Source organism: Urocitellus parryii, chromosome 2 (genome assembly GCF_045843805.1).
Source record: "Urocitellus parryii isolate mUroPar1 chromosome 2, mUroPar1.hap1, whole genome shotgun sequence".
Lineage (NCBI taxonomy): Eukaryota > Metazoa > Chordata > Mammalia > Rodentia > Sciuridae > Urocitellus > Urocitellus parryii.
In genome coordinates, this window is record NC_135532.1 from 59,212,056 (window position 1) to 59,232,773 (window position 20,718).

At 33.2% G+C, this 20,718-nt stretch overlaps 1 protein-coding gene across 3 annotated transcripts in view; it reads right to left on the reverse strand.

Annotated features, from left to right (window-relative positions):
* Pcdh9 (protocadherin 9) overlaps positions 1–20,718 on the reverse strand; it is an 862,810-nt gene that overhangs the window by 519,565 nt on the left and 322,527 nt on the right. The gene's annotated exons all lie outside the window — the stretch shown is intronic.

Genomic DNA, 20,718 nt, shown 5'->3' on the forward strand with positions numbered 1-20,718 from the left:
ATAATGATACTGAGGCAGAAGGATTCCAAATTTGAGGTCAGCTTCAGCAACCTAATGAGGTCCCATTTCAAACTAAAAATAAGAAGGCCTGGGTATATAGGTCAGTGATCCAATGATATTGAGTTCACTGTAAGTAAGTAAATAAATATAATGATTATAGGTGTTACTATATAATATAGGTATCACTATATATTACTATATAAATTATTTATATAGTGACATCTTCCAAAACAATGTCTTGAAGTTATTTGTCATCAGAAACTATCCTGAAATTCAAATATTTTTCAACACTTGATAATGGACCCTCTTACATACTATGGTAATTATTATATCTATATATAAAATTAATAACTTACAGATCCAATTGAGTAGTTTCAATAAAACAATTTGTATGAAAAACCTTAGTCAAATTTTAAAAAATGAATCACATTGACGGAGAAGTCAGATGTGTCCTTTTGACCATTAAAAATGCATTTTCATTGAAAATGGCAAATGACAAATATATAAGAAGGTGATAACAGAATTAACAGAAAGCAGAATTTAAGAAAAGGTAAATCTGAATAACATTGGATTAATCTTTTTCTCCAGAAGGCTTTGACTTTTCACCTAAGCTTCTCAAACTTGGTGAAGTAGTTTTAAAATTAATTATTTTCTTCTATTTTGAATTTTGTCAGAAATGGCCAAAGAATTAGAAAATATGATAAGATTTCACAGCACCAGGTTCAGAACAGGTTTTAGGAGGTTCCTCTGGGAAAATATGCCTGCATTTCTGCCCATTTCAAGCTTCAGAGATTTGCAGAGGCAATTAGATCATTTTTCTCCCATTTCTCCCTCTAGGCATCTTACAGTTTTATGTTTAAACCAACTCCTTAGTTGGAAAACACATCTTCATTGCTCCTTTCAAATACCTGATGTTTGATGTTTATAGAGGAGAAAATATTCTTCAACTCCTTAGAACCTACATCTTCTTTTTTTTCTGGTGGGTGGTTCCTGTGAATTAAAATACATTATCTGGCACTGTACTCTTCTGAACTCAGTAAAGAACAGCACCTGCTCCCATATTTCAATGACTCCCACCAGTTCTTTCACCTTAATGGTGCTTAAATTAACTTTTAACCTGCTAAACACAGATAGAAAACTAGAGAAGACAATACTTTTAATCTAATACTCTCTTTTCCTTGATGAGCATTTGACACCAGTCTTCAATCTAAAAAAAATGTCTCAACCCTTCAGAAATATCCTCACAGATAGTGAAAGATAAAAAAAAAAATAATGGCTGGGGTAAAATAATGGCTGAAGAAGTAAAATGAAGATGCAGAGAGTGAAAAACTGAGATAAGTAAGGGCAATCAAATTCACACAGAGGTTAGATGTAAGAGCAGTAGTACCCATTAAAAAATAGAAATAAGAAGAAAACCATTTTCCATTTAGGCCTCGAAAATCTAATTGTATCTTTGCAGAGTGTGATGTTAGATGTAATGATGGAAAGGCAGACTCTGTAACAGAATGTCAGCATCTGTGGACCTGAACAAAGAATAACAAATAGTTGACAAACTTTACATGTTAGGGCTCTTAAAAAACATATAAGAAAAATCTATTTATAAACAAAGATACTTGACAAGACACTAAACCATTAGGAATTTGTGATTAAGGAGGTGTTTAGGTAGATTTAAAGTGCAATAAAGCAGAGATCAGCAGCTAAAGAACAGAGTCTAGGACAAGCAGAAACAGGAAGGACAGCTTCAGTGTTTCTCTGTTTCCTTTACTAGCCGATGTCCACTTCCAATTGAACAGAGCATCAAATGCACAGAAAGCTTACAAGGGATGCAAGAATGGGTGTGGAGAACCTAGGACCTCCGTGCACTCTCATTCAGTACAGGATGGAGGAAGCATCGCTATAGAAATGGTAGCAATATTGTTTTAAGTGTGATACATCTCTTGTGGAGAAGACTGTCATTTTGGAAAACAGAAGATGTGATGTGAGCTCAATTAAAAAGTGTGGAGAGGGCTGTGGAGAGGGTTGTGGCTCAGTGGTGGCTCACTCACCTAACATGTACAAGAACCTTGGTTCAATCCTCAGCTCCACATAAAAATAAATAAATAAAGATATTGTGTCCAACTACAACTAAAACATAAATATTTAAAAAAAAAAGTGTGTAGAGAGCAGTGGTTTTTTTCCTAAGTCAAATGAATACATATGTATGTATAAGTTACACACACACACAAACACACACACACACACACACACATATATTATATATATATTTCACAACTATTAATTATTTTCTTCTATTTTGAATTTTGTCAAATTGAATAGTAGGACTCTACACTCTCCAAACCACATGGAGGTATTCTCTAGGGTGACAGAAAAACAAACAAGTACAAATCTTAAGCTAATTTTACAGCTGGCTACATAATTGCTTTGGCAACAATCATAGACCAGCCTCCACTCTGAAATGTATTCATATATTGAAAATAGACGGCTATAAAACAATATGCCTAAAAATGAGAGAGCTCTGCAAAATGAACATGCTTGCTCTCCTTGTAGTCCCCAGTGGCTGGCTACCAATTATCATTCCTTTTCCCCATTTTGTAAGACACACACATACACATCCCTATGCACACTAGTTTTGGAAAAGAAAGTAATGCACTTTTAAATATCAAATGGCAATTGAACATTAATTATATGTAAGCAGCATGACTATGAAAGAAGTCCATTTTCCCACCTTGCTCATTTTAAAAATAACCTCAACTAAAAGATGTCCAACAAAAGATGGCTCTCTCATTTTGCCCAGACATAGAGATAGGAAGGGAACATGAAAGGAAATCTCAAAAGTGCATTTGTAAGACAACACATCAAAAGTCTAATTGAATAAAAAATTATTCAAATTAGTTTTACAATAGGTTGCACAATTCCTAATACTATAAAATTAAGCAGAACAGAAAATGAAATAAGACATCCTCTAGAACTTATGGACACATTCAGATAATTTAAGAGGCTTGGCGTGAATAAAAAAAAAAAATCAGTTTATTACAAATGAATGCAAACAAATCCTGGAATCAAAAGACAAACAGAAGGAATATGAGCAAATCCAAAAAATGCTCCAGGATACAAGACAAGAAAGGAAATGTTATTATTAAAAGAAAAAAGCTGTAAAGCACTCAACTCAATGCATAGCTATAGTGAATACAACAAACAAAAGATTGGCTGTACTGTGCTACTGAAATACTGAAGAATAAATCAAAGTAAGTAGAATAATGATAAAACACTGGTTGGATTCATGGTTCTTACTCTATGACTAGTAGTTTGTTAGGAAGCAACTGCAAGGGCATTACTTTTAATGTCCATGAGACACCAAACACAGCTGCCTCCAAAGCCCCTGGGTGCAATCATCCTATGAAGTTCAAACGTCAGACATCATCACTTGTGACAGCAGCAACTCCAAAATAGAGGAGAATTGATGAAGGATGAGACAAGTGCCTTTCAAATAAGATAGTCCCCTCTCAGTAATTGAAAACTGGCAATAATTAGCAAAAAAAGACATTGAAACTTCATTGGGCTACAGAAAAATGGCAGGAAAGCAAAAAAATTACATTGCTGAACTGGAAAAATAACATAGTCAACATCAAAAACATCTAATTTTATTCAGGAATCTTTCCCAGGTTTTATTGTACTGAATATTTGATATTGCTGATATGAATAACCTTAATGGTCTCAAACTATCTCAAGGACTAATCATCTTTTTAGATCTGCATAAGAAAAAGAACACATTTTTTTCTGTACATGAGAAGAATTAACTCACAGTATTTAATTGACATATAAAGTCATGCAATGGGCAGTGTAACATAATGGAATGGAATATATTCAGCTTTATCCCTTAACTTGCCATAATAATTCAATATATTAGTAAATTAAGTGAATTGTCTATTGATTATGAATACCAGATGATTCTGAGTGTGATCAAGTGTTAAAAATTGTAGTTTCTGGAGTTACAATTCAAATCTCAACATTTCAACACTGACTCTGCTTCTTCTGAAATCTTCAACAAATTGCTATACCTTTTGCTATCTTGGTAGTCTCCTCTATCAAAAATGAGAATTTTAATATCTTTGAGTTGTAAATGAGAAAATTCATGTAAAATATTTTATATATGCCTAATATATATGTGTGTATATTTATACACACACACACATATATATATATATATATATATATATATATATATATATATATATATATATGAGAGAGACAATCAGTAGCAGCTAGAAGATCATCTATGTAACATCTATTAAATGCAGCTAAACAAATGAAACATTTGAAGAATATTGTTATTTGTTATTTTTATTTAGGAAAATGTTTTCTATCACTAAAGAATATATAAGAATATGTCATTTTGAAACATATTACTTGACAATACTTTACAAATAAAAGAATAATAATAATCATTTAAAAATTATTATGTCAGGTATGGAGAAATAATATTTATTTTCTAGCATTCTAGTCCTAAAGACCCAGGATTGTTTCACAATGCATTCTATAATATCTAAGCTGTACATATTCCTTAATTCATAACCATAGACATATAATCAAATAAATAAAATAAGTGCATATGTGGACTATGGTGAAGAAAATAGTTCCAATGTTACAGATGGGTAAATCAGTATAGCTTTACAGGTTTATCTAAGACAATCCTAAAAAAATGCTTTAAAAATACAAGGTCTATTCTTAATATACACAGCATTTATGTATAAACTATAAATATGTGTCATTTAATATACTCTTTAAAAACAAATTTATACTTGTCTAAAACATACTGAATATAGGCTATTGGGGGTAGAAAGCCGAGTCACCAAATGCAAAAAGCAAGTAGTTTTCTGTACGGAACATTGACTCCTCAGAAATTCTCTTGGTGGAAATATTGTCACTTATGAAAATAACATTTATCACATGTGCCACTGAGAAACTTTGGTTAACATTTTTAAAAATCTAGAAACATTTTCTCTTCTCTAAATTGAAACTGCAGGTGGTCATAATGTGCCTGGCATTTCCTCAATGTATTCCTACTGCACAAACAATGTGTCAGTCTCCAGTCTACTCTGAAGTGCCTGGCCAGTGAGGCAAGGACACCGGATGGATATCACAGCAGTGCTTACGCTTTTTCTCTATTCTTCCGAATCGCCCCATTCATCTAGCTCTCTTTGCATTTTGTTTACTGAAGAGGAGCAACCTGCATTTCTCTGTCTGTACTGCAAACTGCTTATATTTAAATCCATAGTAAATAGCATATAATTATTCTCAAAATGTTGCATATATAGGTGTAACTTCCTCTAAAATCATATTTTTTAAAAATTTTGTATGTTATTAAACCAAGTTTAAAAAGCAGATTCTCAAAAGTAATTTGTTCATTGGTTTAAAAACAAGGTATTGGCAACTATTTTTTCATTATTGAAAATATTGAGGACAAAGAAATCCCTTATATGAGGATAGATAAACAAATAGAACTTAAAATTGTCACCAACAAAATACAAGTACATAAGATATATCTGCCCACAGTATCTTAATTGAAGATAAATAATGCTAACCTCAGGACGTCTTCAAAGTTTGTTTCTTTTTATGATGATATCATAGTTCACAAACTTAGGACTTTGCACTGTCTATAGAATGACTTTCAAACACCTTATGACCTTCAGCGTCCTTCAATCTCTAGATAAGATTCAGCTTTTTCTCATCTTTAATTTTCAACATATACTACACACATTCAGTTGAGCCAGGTCTCCTTACTGTCTTCTGAAGTTCTGGACAGACTTTGATCCATGCTGTTTCCTCTTCCTGGAAAGTCCTTTATATACATCTACCTCTCCTCTAAGTCTCTGATCAAATGCCACCTGCTCCACGAGTGCTCCGTTATTTCCAGCAGTAGAAATAATCCTTTAACTCCTTTGTAAAACTTGAACATAGCTGTAAGTTACATAATGACTTAGACTGTTGTAACACATCATTTTATTATGTCTGTGGTCTAATAGGTATGTAGACAGATGTATAATAAGCAATAACATGTACATGTGTGGATATGTGTGTGTTGTGTATGTGGTTGTTATATTGTGTGTTTGCTTGAAAGAAATCGCCCTCGTTTGAGGTATATAATGAATCTTGAAAAATCTTCATCTCCCTTTCTTTAACAAAAGAGCCACATTTTCTTCATTGACGGGGGTGGGAAATCGTGTGTGTGGGGGGGTGTATTCAAGCCCTGCTTTCCTCATCTTGTGTTCCATGGAGCACTAGTTCATTAATCACCTTTTGAAGTAACTAATATTCATCTAATGTATCACCTTATGGGAGAATAATGAGACACATTGACTTATTAAAGGGGTAAAGAAGTCCTCCAGGAAAGAAACCTGGAGTTTGAGATAATTAACTTTGTTGTACTGGAGCTTTTGCTTTGTTTTGCTACTGTTGCTTTTCCCCAGGAAGCCCTATCATCAGGCCTTACTTGGGAAGTACTTATTCCAGTTACTGCAGAAGTCTAGCTCCTCCTGTTCACAACTGCTGCTTACACCTTCTCCTCTCCCTTTCCTGCTGTTCCCTCCACCCTTGGGTTTTTTTTTTTTTTCCTTCTCACTGCTCTCCTGCTGAGTTCCCAATAGCTACTCCTAACTATGTCCCACAAGTGGTCTTTCAATTTGGTCTCTATCAGAATCCATTTGCTTTCTTTGTGTTCCCATAGCATCTATCATATAGCAAGTATTATATCATTTTTAAAATTTCACTATTGTCTTTGATTCTTGATTTGTCTGAGTATAACATCCTGCAATCATCAGGTGATCCAAAGTACTTTAAGTACTCAAAAAATTCCATGAAATTTGCTGATTTCTCTGGATTTGTGTTGGGAGAGTGGGTTTGTAGTAATTCATTCATTTGGGAGAAGAAAGTTAAAAAGAAAGAGCATAAGGATGTCAAATCTAGGCTGACTTTTATTCATATCAACTAATAAAAAACTAATAAATATGATGTCAACTAATAAAAAACTAACACTTTTTTATTAGTTGACATCATATCAATAGTGAACCAGGCCATTGGTAAAGTAAATAGTTTTACACTGATCAAGATTTACACTGTTTCCAGGTATTCCAACAGAATGGAGGCTACTTCTGGGTAATATCCAAAGGAAATGAAATCAGCATATCAAAGCAATACCATGCTTGTGGCACTATCACCAGAGCTAAGTTATGTAATCAACCTAGGTGCCTAATGAATGAATGAATAGAGAAAGTGTAGACTACTATTTAACATAAAGAAGAATGAAATCCTGTCATCTGCAGCAAAATGGATGGAATGGGAGGAAATAGTTTTAAGTGAAATAAACAAGCACAGAAAATAAGTACTGCATGATTTTTGTCATATGTGAAAGTTAAAGGACATGAGGAAAGTGGAGAGAAAGAGAAAGAGCAAGCCAGCTGGAATAGATTAGTGATTACTAAAGGTAGAAAAGAGGATATGGAGAAAGGAGACTGAACTTGGTCAGTGTATGCTATAGGCATGTGTTGAAATATCACATCAAGCCTCATAAAAATGAATAATTCATACATGTTAATAAATATTTTTTAAAAAATAGAAGAGAGGAGCGTGGAAAGAAGATAATGGAAGTAGGTCACATCAACCTGATACAAATATTTATTTTCCTCTATATCCTCCTCTTTTCATTCTCTTAAAACATTACTTTATGAAAGGGGAAAGTTTCTTTACAAGAAATTTTGTGAATTACACATGCAAAAAAGATGAGTTTCATTGTGCTGTTATTCTCCAAAATACTTAAAAATATTTTAAAAAGACTCTTGTTATTGCTTATCTCAAAAATACTTTGATAACAGAAAATCATTTCTGGTTTATAATTCTTATCAGCAATATCACTAATCAATATTTAGTTCTGCTGATGGTGGGCCCTCTGCACATTGTCACTAAATGGACCCATCTCATACCTTTCACTCTCATTACAACTTCTGCCTAGACTGTTCCACTCCAGCAGGGTTCTTTGCTGATGAATTTGAGAAGTTCCTGATAGCTCTCCTATTATTCTCTGAGGCTGCACTGAAAGCTCACCATTTCCATGAGTTATTTTTTTATATATTCCCTTAATCAATCTATCTTCAACTCCTGTTTGCCATTTACGACTTATTACAGTATATATATATATATATATATATATATACACACACACACGTATATTATGTATACATGTGTATATATGTATATATATAGTTAGATTGCAATATAGATATGTAAGATCTGTCTCAACCTCTAAAAAATTAGGGAATATAATGTGTGTAGAATCTGTCTCAAGCTCTTGAACTCAATACATGTACATCCCCAAAGTGTCCAGGAAAATATCTGTCTATAATAGATAAGCAATGTACTGGTACATTATTAAAGTGAATATTTTATATGTTAAATTGAATAGCTAAAGAATGTGCTAATTAATTATCTGAGCTATTCTGAATGAGCTATGATGTTAGAAAACAAGATTGTTATTTCTTCAAGATTTTGTTTGCATTACAGTCCAAGGTTTTTCCTTTATTAGCTGTCTTTCCAGAAATACAAATTTCCTGATCATATCATTGGATGGACAAGCAACTGGTCAGGAAGGGAGAGAGGATTACACCTTGCCAAGCCAGCTAACATTCTAATTCACACTTGATGTTCCTGACCTCCAAGTTGCTTTTAGTTTTCTAAAGGCCTTTTAGTTCCCTAGTTAATAATAACACTTAATTTATCCTCTATATTTATTCTGAAGTATGTAGAAATAAAAATTGAAATAAATTAAAGGAATTACACTAACATTTGTAGCAAATGGAGACTTCTGCTGAGTGTGGCCACCCCAAACCCAGAAATAGCTTATACTTCCTTCTCTTGGAGAATTTTTATTCTAAAAATGTATTTCTATTAAGGACATCTCTGCTGGGTTTCCCCCCATTGCTTCTATATATTCCATGCCCTGCCTTTATAGCATCTTCTTAGTATAGTTTTAAAAAATATATATGCCATTTTATTTTCTCCTTAGCCAACTCTCTCAGCAGAAAAAGCTTTAACCAAGGATTAATTCTTACACTTTGTGTAAATGTTCCGTATGAATTCAGGTATAGTGATCAACCTGGTTTCTTACTGTTTCTGTTCTGTTGATTCATTTGCTTTAATTGGACCATTAAATTTAAAAAAGGGACTTCTGTGTTTAGCTCTGTGGGTTTTAAAGGGCAAAGATGTCACAGAGCCCAATCTCTGGTCTGTGTTTCTCAGAGCATACCTGAGCAATTTCTGAAAGGTTGATCTCACTCTGAGGACTAGTCACCAAAAATGAAAGAAAGAAAAAACAAAAGAGGGGAAAAATGGATGAGAAAAAATATCCCTTCTCCGACTACCTGTAATTTCTGCACAGAACAAACACAGAATAAGACTCAGAAATGGGCCAGTGAGTATGCATCTAGGACCACATAGGTGTTCCTCAGTGTCTGCAGCTGCAGCTTCTACTTTGAGCCTGCTGAAACTTGATTCTGAGTGGCTCTGAAAGCCACTGAGGAGTTTGTGTTAGCCAGAGGCCACGAAAGCTGCCATCCCCAGCTGAGTGATGCTCTGTTCAAACTGGGCATAAACCCAATTTGAACAGAGAATCTGTTTTCTTCCCTGCAGTTTCAAAGGGCACATTTCTGTTTGCTCCCTCATGTGCAGGGGTAAACTGGGAACAATAATATTCATTTATAAAAGAAATAATAATGTTAATTATTATAACTAAGTGCTAGTAAATACCTAAATAGCAGCGATATGGAAGTGTATGGGTATCTGAAGTGCCATGTATTCTAGTCCCTGCTTAAGAGAGGCACATTTGTCAGAAATTATTTAACATTCAAGAACTAAATGCTTTAAGTACAAAAGTAACACAGAGCATTCTGGATATTCTCCAATTCAAACATTGTGAGATACCTATATCCTTGTGAGCCCTTATTCAACACAGTCTTGAGTTAACTGAATATTTCCCACTTCCATTATTTCTTCTGTCTTTTTGTGTTCTCATCTCGTTCTCCTTAATTCATCTACACACACACACACACACACACACACACACACACATTTTGGATAATTCCTTAAATTATTCCAGACATTCTTCTAGCAATGCTTTTTAATTTTCTTTTCATTTTCTGATTTGCAATGTTGGCACTCTAATACAAAGTTCACATCCTGGACCAAGCCTTCTATTAGTGGATGTCTGGGCAGACTCCCAATAAAGCTGAGCAGCTTCAGTATCATTAGTGGGATGATGGTATTTCAGTCCTCTTCCTTTCATTCCTCTTTAGTTTACTATCAGTGCCACTGAGCTTAATGAACCAAAACGCCTGCTCATGCATTAAAAACGGAGAGGAGCATTCTGCCCTGGAAAAAAAAAAAAAATGCTATGTTCTATTTTCTACAGCAGACTTTTTTTTTTTTTTAAGCAAACGTTAAGTAGGAAAGGAAGCATGAGATTATTTCTGTATTAGAGGGATGTTAGGAAAGACAGTTGGAAATTTTCAAATAATGAATGTACAAATACAGAGTGGTCTCAGAAATAACATGTATTTGTAATAATCTGAAGTCATTAAAAATACTATTAGTACTTGCTGTTGCTATACATAAGTAGTAATTATACTTGTTTTAATAAATTAAATACTAATATACTCAGAAGTGACTATTTTATAGGAATTATGCTAGATTATTACCTAGATCTTCCATTCATATCTTTATTTTATTTATTTCTGATTTTATAAATAGATTATATGCTGAAATAGAGGCAAAATTCTAGCATACCGCTTTTGCTAAAATTACTGAATACTTAGTTGTAAAATGTGTCACTTTTCTACATAACAAGAATATCTGAAAACAATCTATGTTTGTGGACCTAATATTCATCATATTGCTTGTAAATTAAAGAATGACTATATGCATAATGTGGATTATAATGATCCATTAAGATACAGGTACTGCTCTGGAATGTTGGCCCCTTATGTTCTGGCCCCTTATGTTGTGACCCTTTATGTTACATCAAATCACTGTGGCATGGTTTTCCTGATCTCAGCTTGCAAACACCTCTGTCTGTTACGCTAATTCATTTTACTCACTTGCATCTCAGTGAAAGGGAAATAGGAGACCAGCAAGTTAAAATTGGCAATTTCATCAACTATATATTCATCTAACTTGGCTCTGCTGCACACTCAGGAAATGGACAGAAAACAGGGAGGAGATTTTTGAAGAGAAAGGTAGGCCTTAAGCATAGATATTTTTAATAGAAGCTGAGGCAAAGGGAATAAAAGGCAGGATGCAGAAAGGAAGGGTAGAGAAGGGGAACAATAAACTAAAACTATCTTGTAATTTTGCTTCATTTTTTAGTAAACAAACTTGCTTTTGCCTTTCTACACCAACAAATACATTGTAAAGTTTTTAAAAAAAAAAAAAAATTCCCAACATTTGGAATCTCTTAAAAGCAGTCCGTTCTCCTCCTTTTGAGAGCTGTGATTTTCCTACAATAATTTTCTATAATTGTGCCAAAGAACTAAAAATAAAAATGACATGAGAAGTTTTGCCACAGTGAGAATCACAAGCTCAATTGTAGAAATGAGTCATCATCTTTGAGTTTCAGGAAGATATATCCAGGTTAGGAATTTCACTGTTCTGATTGCCTTCCTCCTGCCTGTGCTGGTTGAGATATAAAGTCTATGGTACGGTTATCAATAACTGCTAGGAACTCTGGCCATAATCGAGGAGATAGCTGTAATGTACTATCGTATTGAGAAAGTAAATGTGGTAAGAACCGTAACAGGCTGAGGTTTATTGAGAAAGTCCTGATTACTGTGCAGGCTGAGTACTTTCTGATCCAGGGCCAAGGCTGCACAAAGCAGTTATAGAATTTATTGGATTTATTTAAACTAAACATATATCTAGCTCTCTTCATTTTATTTCTCTTCATCATGCAGCAGAACATAATTTTTTTGGTTTATCACAAAACTTCTGTCTGTTCCATCCTTTAAGTCATTTGTCACACTTCTCAAGGTCACTGGAGAGCCTCATAGGAAAAGTGTTGGTGTGGATTGATTGGTTCTGTGATGTTTATGCCTATAGGTGCTGGTAAATGAGCCTTTTGTATTTTCAACAAAGTGACTAAAGAACAGGGAAGAAATAAACTTGTGAATCCTGTTAATAAGAAACTTGAAGTATTCTCCCTGTAGACTTTATTTCCTTATATCCCAAGCCCCTTTTCACTTACTGTATGTTGCAAATGAGGACTTTACCCTAGGATCCCTAGTACAAGGAGAGTAGACACTCTGTTTCTAGAATTAAAACATTCAGCAGTATATTAGTCAACATACACTCTCTCTTTCTCTTTCTGCTACTGCTCTATTGCATTCTGAGAAACACATTCCATCAAACAAAGTTCTCTCCTGCTGAAACCTTGTTTTACTTAACTATGTACATCAATTTCTGGTGAAGAGAGAAAAAAAAAAAAAAAGGAAAAGTGCTCCAATTCTGTGAAGCAGAGGAAACAGTGTGTTTGAGAACAACATTTGGATGTATCTGTTTATTGAATTTAATCAAGTACATATCATCTGGGTAATGGTTTCTGGCTTTTCTTAACTATTCAGTAAACAGAAAGATATGCAAGAAAATACATCATTTCTAGCAACTATGGGCTTTATTTTGTAATTCTAAGACAATCTCTGATATCTGGAAATAATTAGGTTTATGAATTCTCCATGTTACCAATAAAAGATGTTGGGTGATAGGTGGAAGAGAAAAAGACTCCCTCCAGGTGAGGCTGTAGCCCTATTTCTTCCTTTCTCCATGGCATCATGATTACATTGCTTTCAGAGTGCGTCAGTGATGACATTTTTCCCAGCTGAATTTTTTAAATGTCAGATTCGTTGAATTATGATTTGCATGCAGCAAAAGCCACCCTTTTAGGAGTGGTGTTCTACGAGTTCTGACAAACACACAGTCGTGGAACCCAAGACAGTTAATTATGCTCAGCTTGACGAAACTTCTTTTTCAAGTTTCAAATAGGCTCCTTCTTGATTCCAGGCCTTCCGTTTGTTATGGGTTATTCTATAAAACTTACAATTGTAAATTATTTCTTTCCTAATCTTATATGTAGTTTTTGCCCTTTTGAGAACCCAGAATCTCCTTTCTCAAGGACTAGAAACCATCCTTTTCAAATGTACTCACCAGGAAAGATGGTACCACTATCTCCTAGTTATCCTGAGAAGTCAAGGGACTCACTATGATAAAAAGCCAATTAGCAAACTCAGATAGCCTAACTACATTGACCAGCCTCCCACCTAAAGTCATCCAGTACTTTTCCACTAGCTCACCCAAGAGCTTTAAATTCTCCTGCCCTTTGTTTCAGTGAACTTCACCTATTGCAATAGTCTTAAATAAAATCTCCCTTACTTCTTTAATTCTGGTGGTTCAAGTTTCCTCTAACATACCACTATTACAATAAGTTATGGAACATCAATATTATCAGTGAAATGCCCTGTGCTCCTTTGTAGTTAATATCTTCCCTCAAGTTCAACTCCTGGCAATTATTCTCACTTTTGTCCCTATAGCTTTGCTTTTTCCAGTTTGTCAGTGAACTGAAATCCCACAGCATGTTGCCTTTTGTATCTGTGATTTGTTTGTTCACTTATCATAACACTATTGAGATTCAATATGCTTCTGCATGCATCAATGGTTTATTTTTTATTGCTGTAAAGTATTACACTATATACTACCACAATTTATCTATTTTTCCAATTCATATTTAGAATTTGACTTTGGCTTTCGTTGTATCAATACTTGTCTTATTTAAGACATTACTCATCATACTCTGTTTTCTAGATATATTCTGAATTGAGATTAGACTTGCCAAAATGGATTTTGCTTTTTCCTTCCCACGAAAAGCTGAGATTTTCCATGGTCTCAACTAAAAGACTTCTTATATATCTAGGTCAATAAAAGAATAAATAAACCAGCCACCACTTTGAAAACAAAAATAAAACTCTTGTAAATTATTAGAAAAAACAACGCATGTTTATAAATTGCTCAAAATTAAACAGCAATGCAAGATTTGCTAAAATTTTATCATAGCCATTTTTTTTGCATAGATGTTGTGTCCTAAATAGTCATCAAGTAAAAATTGAGGTAATTCAGCCAGATAGTACACTTCAAAGCAGCTTAGCTTCCAAGCCAAAAATATATAAATAGTTATACACCCACAGAATAGGGGTATTAGACTATGAGGTAAATGTGAAAGAATATAAGCTGCTTCTTCAAAATATGCTTTAAAAAATTCCTATTTCTGTATGTGGGCTAAACTTACATATGTAGTATATATTAGATGTGTGAACTTCATTATTTTAGAATTCATTATAAACTTTGCATGCATTATGCTTTGTTTTTCTGTGGGTTTTGCTGTTGTTTCTTGTCTACTTCTCAGACTTTATCTGGCACTGAGTAGAATTACATGGGAGACTATGAATCCTGGGCATTAGGGGACTTGGTCTTCTCGAGCTAGAAAAAAAATTCTTAATAAAAAGTTTCCTATGTCATTCCCATCACTTTTATTCCAATTCTATAATGTAAACATGTCAGCTGGCATTTTAAAACATTACATAAGAAAAGATTTAATTTTTTTTTTTTTCTGCTGGTCTTATGTTTACCCTCTCATGTGTTATCATTCATGGTCTAGACCAATATTCTCCCAAGAATGGGTTATATGGTATAGGTGTTCTTCGAATGTGATTTTCTAGTTACATGAGTTTACAAGTGAGTGAGTTAATCGAATGAAGATAGATCAGTTTATTATGTGTGTGTGTTAAATGTATGTATACGGAAATTCATTTGTGAGACGCCAGGAGGAAGTATTGATAGCAAACTTTCTAACCTTGTTCAGTCTAGACAAATGATTCTATAAACACAGGTGAGCAAATGCTGGTCTGGGACTGGGAGCTGACTCGCAAGAGAGGGAACTGATGAAGTAGAACAGTACTGTATCACACTGAAAGTCAGAAGGCTGGTGTCAATCCTGGACTGGCTGCCATCTTTGTCAGGAGTCCTAGATTGGTGACTCAGAGCACAGCCTATGTGCATTTGAATCCTTTACAGAACCTTATTTCCTAAGATGATTTTGTGCTAGGTACCTCTCTATGTCCTCATCTATTGAATGGTAAACAAGGAGTTGGAGATTTTACCTCAAGGAGTTGTCAGTTCAGTTGATATAATAAAAGTGCTTTTGAAAAGTACCTGATAAATAAGTTGTAAATATGAGTCACCTTTTTCTTTCTTTGTTTCTTTTTTTAAAAAACCAGTGTTTTTTTTTTCCTTCCCTCCCTCCCTCCCTCCCTTTCTTTCTTTCACATATGTATTTGGGGCAGGGGATTGAACCCAGGGCCTTGCACATGGTGGCTTAGCACTATGCTACTGATCTACACCCACAGCCATTATCATTGGTTTTCAAACTTTGAACCTTGACCCACAATGACCAACCCACACTGTGACATAGTATAAAAACACATATATAGGAAAGTAAATCTCCAAAACTATAGGTTAAGTGAAATAATTCTTAGTTATGCTATACATCATAGGGTATAATATTTTCTGTTCTCATTCTCTTCTATTTTTTTTCATTTATTCTCTTTGTCTCCTTACTCTCTTCCATTCTACCCAACTTATTCTATCCTACACAACTTACTATATTTTGCTGTCTTCTGTTCCATTAAAAACAAAAAAAAAACAAAAACCTGTATTGATCCTCAGAATGCAAGACACTAATTTTGCTCTATGACCTGCTAAGCATCATTAAAACTCTACCTTCAATCCTTCTATCTATACTCATTAAAAAACTTATTGGATTTGAAATGTTTTCAAGAATTCAGATTTATAGTCTATCCCTGAGCTGCTAAATAGGGATCTGCTGGTGTTTTTAGCCCCAGAATCTTTCTCTATTTCTCTCTCATATATACGATTCTGCAGACAATGAATGATCTTTTAGATTTCTTCTAATTCTACAGTTAAAAAAAAATAACACTTAAAGAGAAGGCCTCTGCTTAATTTTTTACTTTTTAAGATTTAGTCTGCATTCAATAAATACAACACATACTTATATTCTGACATAAATTCGCCATCTAAACAGATCTAGAGAAAATAAAAGTTCAAGAAATTATTCCTCGATAATTAGGATAATTCCATGTAGCTTCCTGCATTTGTAAATAAGTGTTAACACTCTTAAAGTTATTAAAAGTAACAACTAAAAACAAGTCAAAGTTGATTTATGTAGTTTATATTGTCACTTTCATTGGCATAGATGAGTTATTTGAAACATTTAAAATTGGTCTAACATTCTTCTGCTTGAATCTGCTTGTTCTATAGAACAGATAAGAGTAGCTATAATTCTACCTCCATTCTAACCAAGGTTGATGACACAACATATTGTATGTCAGGCCTTTTGAAATAGTCATTGCTTGAATGTAGAGTATAACAATATTTATGTTTTATAAATATTCAAATGTCATTGCAAACATAAAAATCTATTTCATTGTTAGGATTTCTGTAGTGTGGATCACAATTTAGAACATATTTACAAATCTTATACATATGATCAGTTGTTAGGTACATTATTAGTTATCACATATTAAAACACCATTTTAAATGAATGTTTTAGAATTAAAATGAGGATTTTATAGTGTGAAATACTTATGTAAAAAATATTTAACTTGATTGGACAATATGTACTTCTAATAATTGGTACTTGGAGTTTCCATCAGATATCCAGATTATTTAAAGAGTTCACAATCAGAAATAAATGCAAATAAACTTCCTTCATTATTACTTCAACGTAAGCATATGTTTCTAAAAAATCACAAGGAAGTTTTTTTCTTTTTCCATTTCTATATGTTCTATGACCATGAATTCTAGAAGTATTCAAATACAAGGCTTTCTGGCAGGCTTTCTCATTAGTGTCCATGTACATGGACATAACCTCCTGACAACTCTACATAACTATGTTAATCCCATAAGCAAATGCTTGGGGGCTTTAATCAAAAGAGATGCAACCTCAATTGCTTTAAAATGAACTTGGGAGGTGGCTATATCTTTTTTCTGATTCTCACAGTCCTGTATAATGTATTGTCATTTTATGAATGAGCAAGGCTTCCATATTCATTCAACAGATTTATACCCTTTTTATTCCACCTTTTGGGGGTTTTTGTTAGTTTGTTATATTTTCATATCTTCAGGATCTTTTGGTGATAGATGCCATGGTTGTCACTTGTTTGAAAGGCTCTTTCCCCTCTTTTTCTGCACTCCGTTCTCTCCACAAACAGCTGTATCACACCTGTCATTCTGAATGGTAAAGATGTCTTTGGCTGGTAAAACTGTGCCTGTGGTGCACAGAGTGGCGTTAAACAACTAATTAGCAGAAGTTGGGCCATCATAAGGTTTGGGGATGTCCATCAAGCCTGTGACCACTGCTGACACCATCAGCAAAACTGTCAAAAGTGGTTCTTCCTGTGAATACAACCAAGTCCACTTGTTCTGTGGTGAAGAAAGAATTGGCAGAATGTGTTTATTAAAAAGTAAAAGAAGGTGATGGCCAATCTTTACATAGTGTTAAGTAATTGAAAAAATACTAAACTGGTAGAAAATTTATTAACTGATTCATTTGTATCTTTTGAAGAAATATAGGAAATTGAGCTTAAAACTTCTTCATAAAGCTACCTACATTATTCAAGGACATTATTGAACCTTTGAAAAACAACTGAGGTGCATATTTTTTAGTATTTAGGGACTGCATGATAACAGAATTAAAGCAGGAATATGTACTTACTTAGTGAGCCAACTGTTAACCAACATGCTTTCTCTACTTGGTTGTTATATATGCAATCTTTCCCAGTGAGTGAATGTAGCACATTATTCATCATTTTTCTCAATTCATTGCATTTTAAGGCAAATCTGTATGTTACCAACAATAAAATTATTTTGATATGTCATGAATTATTTCTAAAATATGTATGCAAGAATATAGGCATTTAATGTGTGAGGGTGTCTTTGGGTATATATTTTAACTCATGATATATTTTAGGAAAGTCTTGTTTTTATGAAGAAAATGAAAATAAAATGGTTTATTTTAATTTAGTTAATTATTAGTAAAATAAATTATCAAATGTAAATACCTTTACACTCTCAAATGTCATGACACAAAAATTATAATTGCTGTGAAGTGATTCACTCATTGATTATTTTAATTTTTTAATCACCTACAACACCTTATCTAAAGACTAACATTTATTTATCAAAAACTATTTATACCAGACTATTATAGTCCATCAAGAACAAGCAAATGCAGGTATATAATATTCATAATATAGCAAAAACAATATGTAGTGTATTTTTTTAGAAAACAAAAGATAAGACAAAAGCAAGTAAGACTAAAGAAATGAATGGTTTGGTTTTAATTTTCTTTTTGTGTTTGACGAGAAAAGATAACATTATCATTTTCATTCTACTCTGCGCCATTGGTTGGTGACCTAGACTCCAACCAATAGGAAGGGGTTACATTTACCTTGGAAAATATTGTCTTGAAATAGGTTATGAATGTAAAATTTAATACATATAGTAATATGTAACAGAAATAGCTTTATTCATTTACATTCTCTTCCCACATACTCTTCTTAATCACCATATGACATATTTGTATTCTATTATTTCCCTCACAATATTTGATACAAATGATATTTTTATGAAACCAATTGAAATTTAACTTGTGTGAATTTATTAATCCAGAAAAACTTATGATATGAATTTATATAAAATGTCAAAATGGGTTTCTCAGCTTTGCTGGGGAGATTTAAAGTAGTGGTCCATCCTAGGATATCTTAATCAACCATCTGCACCTATGAATTTCACATCCATGAAAACTGCCACCTTTCCAAGGTCTGGCAGCTAAAATTCACACTCATTTTAAACCCTTCCTCCAATCTTCCTAACTCTTAAAGCTAAGATTTCCATCTGACATTGATTTTCGGATTTCATTTCTACAAGGGAAGTCTTATCTCAAAAACTCATACACTGAACACCAAACCATTTTGTAAAAATTCCTTAGCTCAAGCATCAAAAACAGTGACAGGGAACAGCTACTCATACTGAAATGCAGCCTTGTGTAAATTCCAATAACTATGAGATATTTTCATATAGATTGCAGAATATAGACAGTAAAATCTCTGTCTGTATTCTGTGCTGTATCATGGTAAAGAAACCGGATATAGCAGGAGGGAAATGAAAATAAAATTTATAGATCAAAGATGTTTAGTAAAGTAGATATTCACTTAGGTCTCAAAATAACACATACTTTTTCTTTTCTGTGGTTTTATTTTAACCATTTTGGCACTCTGGGTATCAGATGACAGAGGTATGCCAGGGAGAGAAATCTTGAACCTGACAGTTAGTTTGAATTCTATACTTTATTTGAATCCTGGTTTAAGAAAGAACTTCAAATATGAACCATTTTCTTTGACACTTGCTTGGAAAACCACTTTTTATGCAGTTTGACAAGAGAATCATTATATCACTCCAAGATCAGAAATCCAAGATCAAATCCCATTGCTATCAATAGTTATCACTTTGACCTAGGTCAACTATTCTTTCTCCTGTCTTCAGGTTGTACCTCAGTAATATTATTATGTAATTTCTGACAATAACCTGTGAAAGTTTATATGTTTGTTTGTAGTTAAGACAGCATCACATTAGTTATCTTTGCAATTTTTGAACTTGTGATTGTTATTATATTTCAACCCCACTAACTAATGTCTGAATTTTGGTAAGTTACATAACCTCTATGTCTCAGTTTTCCCATCTGCAAAATAAGAATAATAATTATACCCACTTAATAGGGTTGTTGTCAGGGTTAAATAAGCAATATTTCAATAATTATAAAATAATATTCCCTTTTCTAACATATCTCAAAGCAAGATGTATGTTAAAGAAATCATAAATAAGCATTTATCAGGATTTAATTGCTTACATTTTTCCATGTTGGCAATACGTTGTAGAATTATTATATTTAGTGATAAATTAGAAGAATTATAGTAATTCATATAAAATTTTTAGAGTAGTGTCTAGGACAAAACTATCTCAATAGCCGATGTGAACATTTCTCTCTAAATGATGACTATCATACCTAAATTAAAAGTGATAGTTTAAGAATGATAAGTTAATGATAAAAATCTTGCTAGTTACATCAGTCTACATATATCACCTATATTCAGTGAGAAAATTGAATACAAATATAAGCACAAACATACATGTACATTCTATTTATCTATCTTTGGATCCTCAGTATGTTATGAGGAACAGCATATATATTTTATTAATTGTTATTAGAATAGATAACCATGTGATATAATTTCTTGTAAGTACCTCATTGTGTTGTGCACCAATGTGAATATGCATAAAACTATCGAACAATACACTTAAAAATGGCATAGATGATAAATTACGTATTTTATAACACTGTTTAAAAACAAAATAGAATAAAAGATTACAAATTTCTATATCCAGCTGTGGTGGAATAATTGGTTACTGAATTTCGCTCCTAAAATAATGGAAAAAGAAAAAAAACATGGATGATTTTTCCACTTTATTGTAGGTGAATCCATTTTTTTAAAAAAA